The sequence below is a fragment of the Ursus maritimus genome, unplaced genomic scaffold (assembly GCF_017311325.1).
Source record: "Ursus maritimus isolate PB19 unplaced genomic scaffold, ASM1731132v1 scaffold_6, whole genome shotgun sequence".
NCBI classification, from domain to species: Eukaryota; Metazoa; Chordata; class Mammalia; order Carnivora; family Ursidae; genus Ursus; species Ursus maritimus.
In genome coordinates, this window is record NW_024426774.1 from 24,168,436 (window position 1) to 24,176,240 (window position 7,805).

The 7,805-nt window shown below is 45.0% G+C and overlaps 1 long non-coding RNA gene across 1 annotated transcript; it reads left to right on the forward strand.

Moving 5' to 3' along the window:
* Positions 1–1,637: 1,637 nt before the first annotated feature.
* On the forward strand, positions 1,638–3,773 carry LOC103671608. Its single transcript, XR_570979.2, has 2 exons — positions 1,638–1,697; positions 3,377–3,773. It is a non-coding gene; the product is annotated as an uncharacterized LOC103671608 (long non-coding RNA).
* The last annotated feature ends 4,032 nt before the right edge of the window (positions 3,774–7,805 follow it).

Here is a 7,805-nt window from a genome sequence, read left to right on the forward strand (position 1 = left end):
TTAAGATTCAAAGTACATATATTGACCCAGCAATCTCATTTCTGTGAATCTATCCTATGAAAATGAAAATAATATTTTCTAAGGGCACAGACACAGATAGAGATACACATATACATATATATATACTTGTACATAAGGCCAATTCATAATTCATATGAATGAGATATCTTTTCTCATCAGTTGATGAAGTTATCTTTTTCAACATCAATATCTTTTTATTATTAATTCATAATTCATTACTTGGGCATATATACAAGTAGATATATGTATATATGTGTGTGTATATATGTGCATACATATATATAAATATAAATATATATATATATGCTTGCTGAATTGGCTATTGATGTTTATAGTGGCCCTCAACTGAATAGATTGTGGCACATCACAGATTATACTGCGGAATATTACGTAACCACAAAAAAGTATGTATTGGAGAACTGCCAGCAGACTTAGAAGGAATTCCATGGGTTTTATTGGATGAGAAAAGATACAGAAGGGTATGTATAATATAATCAATCCCCTTTTAATAAAATAATTACAAAGAGCAGTAGAGTGTATATGCATATACTGGATATATAAATCTATATATGATTATACTTTTACTATACCTTTTAAAGTAGAGCAGGGGAAAAGATCACTCTGGTGTTAGTGGTTGGGAAGATACTTAACAGGAAGCAAAAATGGGTGCTACAGAGACCAACTGGGAGGCTCCTGCTGTGGTTCACCTTGGGTAAATCAACATCAGAGCCCAGGGGATTGAGCATCTCTCAAAAGTTCTGCCAGGCCATCTTCTCTGGGGCTCTCTTTTGGATGTCAGAGTCCCTGCTTGCCTTTTTTCCTGCAGACTGGGCAACAGGCCTGCTGGGTTTCTGCTCCACTGCCAACATCCATTCTCCATCTTGGATTCTCTCTTTCCCACAAGGCCAGAGTCGAATGAAAGCATCTTCACAGTTTCTCCCTGCCCCCAGGCTTGCCCCAGTCATTGTCCTGAGTGTGCCCTCATATCCTTTTGACATTCTCCATGAATTTGGACCATGGAATCCCAAAAAACAGACCAGGTCAATGAGACATCCAAAATGATATCTTAATGGCCTTTTCCTATATTTATCCCTGGTCTGTATGGATAATAAAGACATCCAGCTATGGCCTTCCTTTACCTCTGCATGTTTTCTGTCTTTATCGTTCTTCTGTCTCCCACTCTGTTTGTCACCATCTGAACTTCTGAGTTCTCCCAGAACTCCATGTGTGCCTTCACCTGAACCCAATTCTCTTTTCTTCAGACCTAGACTAGCAATTCTCATGTTGGGGGTGGGTTAGTATATCAGATTCCTTTGGGGAGAGATTTTCAAATTATACATGCCTGCTCTCCTCCCCAGTGTGTCATAAGTTCTGGAAAGATGTGATAGCATTAAGATGATACCATTTACTATCTCCATTTTACAGATTAGGAAACTAAGGATCAATGAAATTAAGTGATGTTCCTAGGACCTTCTGACTCCAGAGCACATGGTATTTCTCCTGAAAAAAAGAAAGCAGCCAAACTGTGGAAGGAACTGAGATGCCCTTCAACAGACGAATGGATAAAGAAGATGTGGTTCATATATACAATGGAATATTACTCAGCCATCAGAAAGGATGAATACCCACCATTTGTAATGACATGGATGGAACTGGAGGGGATTATGCTAAGTGAAGTAAGTCAAGCAGAGAAAGACAATTATCCTATGGTTTCACTTATATGTGGAACATAAGGAATAGCACAGAGGACATTAGGGGAAGGAAGGGAAAACTGAAGGAGGGGGAATCAGAGGGGGAGAGGAACCATGAGAGACTATGGACTCTGGGAAACAATCTGGGCGTTTCAGAGGGGAGGGGGTGGGGGGATGGGCTAGCCCTGTGAAGGTTATTAAGGAGGGCACATATTACATGGAGCACTAGGTGTTATATGCAAACAATGAATCATGGAACACTACATCAAAAACTAATGATGTACTGTATGGTGACTAACGTAATACAATTTTTTAAAAAAAGCATACCCAGCTTTTTTTTTTTCAAATCATTCATTTTATTTTTTTATTTTTTTAAATGATTTTTTATTATATTATGTTAGTCACCACACCCAGCTTTTTAAGAGAAGGCACCAAAGGCTCTGAGGAGGTGCTTTTACTTCTTAGAGGAACCCCTGGGGGTCTACTACCCAACAACCTGTTTTAGTTTTCTGCAAGCAAGCCCTGAGCTTGTAATCTGTGCCAGGCTTTACGGTAGTGCTTGGAGCTGGGGGTGAGCGAGTTGAAGGACAGGCGTGGAAATACAAACGTAAACGAAGCGGCAGCTACTTCCGCCGAGCGCCTGGCAGGTGGGCGAGGCCATCAGTGAAGAGAGACTCGGTGCCTTTACAGGCTGGAGGAGTTGGGGATTTACCTCACCTGTGAGCACGTGTGACGACTCCCAGTGAACAGGTGTTTAGGATACACATATTGGGGGCACCTGGGTGGCTTAGCTGGCTGAGCATTCGACTCTTGATTTCGGCTGAGGTCATGACCTCAGGGTTGTGAGACTGAGCCTCGTGTCGGGCTCCGCGTGCTGGGTGTGGAGCCCGTGTAGGATTCTCTCTCTCCTCTGCCCCTCCCCCCACAAAGACCCACACGACATACATGGGTCAACTTAGAATTACCTGTTTCTAAAAGGGAGTAGTCCTGTCCCTCCCTCTGAACACGTAAAGCCTACCGTCGTGGGGCCCATCATGTTTAACCCGGGGGGCGGCTCAAAGTAGAACAAAGTCTACTATTTCCCTGCGATTTCTGAGGGCTCTCATGAACTCGGCCGCCGTGGGGCTTTGGCGGTAGCACCTGCCGACACTTCACAGCCTCAGGCAGATAAAGCAAACGTAGGAACAAACACAAAGTGAATGGGTCTTCAAAGTACTTAAAGAAGTGAGTGTCATCTCACAGGAAAGAACAGAGGTTCAGCAAGTGAAGAAAAAGGAAGAGAAGATGACGCAGAACAGATCGGGGACTATAAGCGGAGGCAAAAGTGCAAAATGCTCCCTGAGTCATAGACTGCGGCCTGCGGAGCTAGCCTGCCTGGGTTCGAAGACTGGCTCTGCCACGCCCTAGATGTGTGGTCGTGGGCCACTTGTCCAAAACGAGCAGGACATTTCTAATTCTAAAACAGAGAGAAATTTGGGGAGGGAAGTGGGAGGCAGCGGTGACGTTATAGGTTGGTTCCAGATCGTAAAAGATCTTGAATGAGTTTGGACGTAAGTTGGGGGAAATTGGGAGCAAGAGTAGATTTTTAAGGTGAGTGTTGCAAGGTCAAAAAAATTATTTTTAATCATTTCTCCATAACTCCCCTGTGGTTTCCTACCTGGCAGGGATTCCCGTGAAGCATTTGCAGAATGCCTGTGAATGGAATCAGCCACAGAGAGATGGCAAGAGAAACACACAGCTGCATGGACCGTGCCGTGTATCTCTTCCAAGCAGAGTGGAACCTGGGGAAGGAGGGAGGTCCGGGGTGAGAGAGTGGGAGGGGCCCTGCAGAGCCAAATGCTGCTGCAGCTTCTGCCTTTTGGGCCCAAGGACTTCTGAAATATCTGCTCTCCCTCTGTGCTTTCAACCTATAAAAACTGCCTCTTTGATCTAAAAGAAAAAAAAAATGGATTCAGCCTCTAGGTTAATGCTGTTGGTTAAGTATTTCGGAGAAGCTGCATGACTTGGCCTGAGCAGAGAACCAGGCATCAGAAGCTGTGGAAATAAAGCCAATGCACTTCACCTGTATGAATCACAGTGCTCTCATTTATAAAGTGGGTGAGGTAACCATTCCATCCCAAGGAAGGGACACAGGAGGTCATACAAGGCAAGTCTTTTCATCAGCTGCACGCTGATACAATAGTGACCTCAAAACCACAGCGGCATACAATAGTAGACACTGAGTTAGCTCACGAGTCTATGGGGTCCAGCGGATTGGGCTTAGCGCTCCCACCTGTGCTTCCTCGAGTGCCCATGGGCAGCTACAGGTCACCTGACTGGCCGTGTGGATAGGGACTGGGCTCTCTCGTATGACTCGGAGTTGGCTACTAGCTCTTCCTGATCTAGGACGGCCTTGGGACAATTGGGGTCCTCGGCTCGTTTCTATGGGCATGTTCTAGCGGAGATGGCGTAGGGAAGGAGTGGAAACACAAAGGTGCTTTTCAACCCGCTGCATATGTTACATCTTCTAAGAGCCCATTAGCTAAAGCGAATCCCATGGTTAAGGCCAGCAACAGAGTGGGAGGTCACTGCAAAGTTACAGTGGCATAAAGTGAGGAGGATGCCAGGGGTGTGTGTGTGTGTGTGTGCAGAATTAGGACGATTTTCGCCATCTACCATGGCGTCCGTAAACTGTAAACTATGCAAAGAAATGTAAGGTGAGATTACCATCCAAAGGCAATTTAATCAGTGTATGCTTGTTGAATTGATTTACATGGGCATTGGCCTGTCTCAGACCTGATTACTTTCACAAGTTTTTCCAATTGCCCCATGGTTTTTCATAGCTAAAATAAAACCCCATTTAAAAACAATCTATAAATTTTTCTTGGCCAGCTGAAGCTCTCCGCTTTCTCTCCGTCTGATACAATACTGTGTGTGGGGGCGGGGGGGGATGTTAGTGGTGATTTTCTGTTTCCATTTAGCTTAAGTCATCAGCGATAACTTTAACTTGGCAGTTTCATCAGGGCTCTTTCTAAATGTGCTGACATTTCAATTAAATGTCAGTGGCATCATTCTGTTTACCAGCTGGAAGATTTGTAATGGGGAATATTGGTAGTGCCAGAGACTAGAGATTTCCATTTGGTGAAATGCCAGCCAATGCCTTTTGTCTCAATGACACCCTGAGGGTTCTCTGCATGTGCGTTTTGACAGACTGATTGTCCCTTCAATGTGTCCCTGGTGCTCTAGGTCAGGAATTTTCAAACTGTTCCCTGAATCCTAATGGGGGTGTTTCTGGAGTTAGGTTATTTATTTATTTTTGGTTAGGACACAGAATAAAACTTTCAGCCTTCCCAGTTTAACTGAAGAATAGCCCAATTTTGCAGAGTGGTCAATTAAAAAGTTATCATTTATAACTACATATTTATATACACAATTGACCTCTGAACAACACGGGTTTGAACTGCATGAGTCCACTTATAACCAGATCTTTTTTTCAATATAGTACAGTACCGTAAAAGTATTTTCTCTTCCTTCAGACTTTCTTAACATTTTCTTTTCTTTAGCTTAGTTTATTGCAAGAATCCAGAATATAATATATATATCACACAAAACGTGTTAATCGACTGTTTACATTATCGGTCAGGCTTCTGGTCAGCAGTAGGCTACTAGTAGTTAGCTTTTTGGGGAATCAAAGATTATATGTGGATTTTTGAGTGTGCCAGGGGGTCAGCGCCCCTCACTCCCGCCACTGTTCAAGGGTCAGCTCTCTTAGGTTTTTCACAGGGAGGCACAAGAAAATAGTTATTCCAATCACAGACAATGGAGATAGCCTGCCTGGGTTTGAACCCCAGCTCTGGCCACTCCGTAGCTGTGTGATCTTGGGCCACTTCTCCAGGTCTCTGGGCCTCCGCTTCTTCATATGAGCACGAGAATATTATCTATCAGAGTTCTGAGGCTTAAGTAAGTTAAAATGTTTGAAGCACTCAAAGTGGTGCTGACGTATTAGTTATTATGCATAATTAATATGATACAAGCAAAATAAAATATGGATATGAATCAGAAGCTGCAGGTGTGTAAAAAAATGCAACTATCATCCCTGGTTCCTGATCTAATCTTATTTGTTAATCAAAACAACCTCATTATTGTCACTGATAGACTGTAAAAAAAGAAAGTAGTATTATTAATTAGGAATTACAAAATAAACACATACGTTTCAGATAGATTTCGTTTGAAGGAAAAAAAAAGTTCTGCTGCTTCAAAAATTTAAAAGTCACTGTTCTTAGCCATTTCACACGATTCTGAATTAGGGGCTGAAAAATCAGATCAGGTGGGGCTCCAGCTCCCAAGCTCTGCAGCCCCGGAGGGCAGGTTCTAGGCTGAGTGTTTACTCGCAACAGCACGGAGATGAAATCATTCCACAGAGGTTTCCACCAGCACATCCTGGGGACCCAACAATTCGTGAGAGCATTTGGTGACAGCCACCTTCCATGGAGACAGTAACTGCCTTGTGCACTAACCAGGGTCTGCAAGCGGCCCTCTGAATGGTTGCTACGGCTGAGAAGCCCAGGGTATGTGTGGCCGGCATGGGCCACCCCTGCATCTAATACTGTGGTTCAGCAAAACCCACAAACACAGCAGGAGTCCAGGGGGAGCTGGGGCAGGTGCCTGCCTCTCCACTCCTGCCACCGTGTGGACAGACTGCAGCAAATCAATTTGATTCCAGTTAAGGAAGAGCCTAGGGGGCCAGCAAGTCCATATGGAGCAGGAGCAGTGGTTGGCCCCATCTTCGGGGGGGGGGGGGGGCGCCATGGTGAAGCGGCCCTCACCCTCTCGGGGCTTGGAGGAAGCAGGGAACGGGGTAGCTTCCTCACCGAAGGAGCAGCAGGGGGACACACGAGTGGAAGTGCTACCGGCTGCCAGTTGTGCTCAACGCAGCTGCCTACCGTGGACAGCATCTTCCCCATTTTACAGATGGGCACACTGAAGTCTCAGTGACCTTGATGGGCCTTGAACTAATGGTTTCAGACTCCAAGTCCATTGTGGTATTTCATCTCCCAGCTACCCGCAAGGGACTGCTCCAAGAGGAGCTGGCAAGGGCTGGAAACTTGAGCTTATAAATGAATGCAAAGTTGATTAATCCACGTTATCGCTATCTTTGTTGTTATTAATATGGGGCTCAATTCAGCCATTTCTGGTTTTTCTCAGTGCCCTCTATGCCCCAGAGGTCTCAGAGAGATCCGATCTATTCTCCTTCAGCTGTTTCCAGTGTGGGCAGCCAAATGCTCCCCCGTCATGGGCTCCTACTTCCATTTTAGTGGCTTTATATTAATCTACAGAATAGAGTTACTCTAGTCTTAACATTTCTGTTGTGGTTGACCATGTATGCTGTTTTTACTTTGCACTTTTCACTGTAATGGATAGATGGCTGTAATAAACATCTTAAGGTTTAATGCCGAAACATCTTTGTCAGAACACAGGTATGTAATTTGTTTTTAAACGTTGTTGTTGTTGTTGTTGTTTAGCATGGCAACAAAAAAAGCTCAGTTCTGAAAGTGCTGAAGGAGTGTAAACGTCGGGTTTGCTCAGACACGTTCCTTGACTGAGTGGGGATGGGGGCTGCTGCAGGGGAGGGGAGGACCAAATTGTGGAGGGCCTCAAATGGCACCTGAAGGTATTCTGAACTTTTTTCTTGGTAAGAGGGGATGGCTAAAGAGGAACGGAGAGCGGTATCTCTGTGCGAGCTGGGTGTGGGGCTGTATATCTGAGGTCGAAGGAGAGAACAGAGTGGAGCACGGAGAGAGGAGGTCAGGCCCTGACTGCTGTGTGATTACAGCTCTGTGTCCTCATCCATGGGATGATTGGAAATCTGCGAGAACAGAGGAAGAGTCCCAGCCTCGGAGCCAGCCAGACCTCCAGGTAAATTCTAGCTCGGCTACTTACCTCCCTGTAAAATGGGGGAGAGTTTTACAGACCCCAGAGCGTCACGGTGATGACCACAATGACGGTGTAGAGAACACGGTCCAATGGCTGCACAAGCTTGGATAAGCAGGAACCACTCCGTTTGCATTAATTTTACAGCCTGGAGATTGCCTGAACTGTCCTCCAGCTCAGATG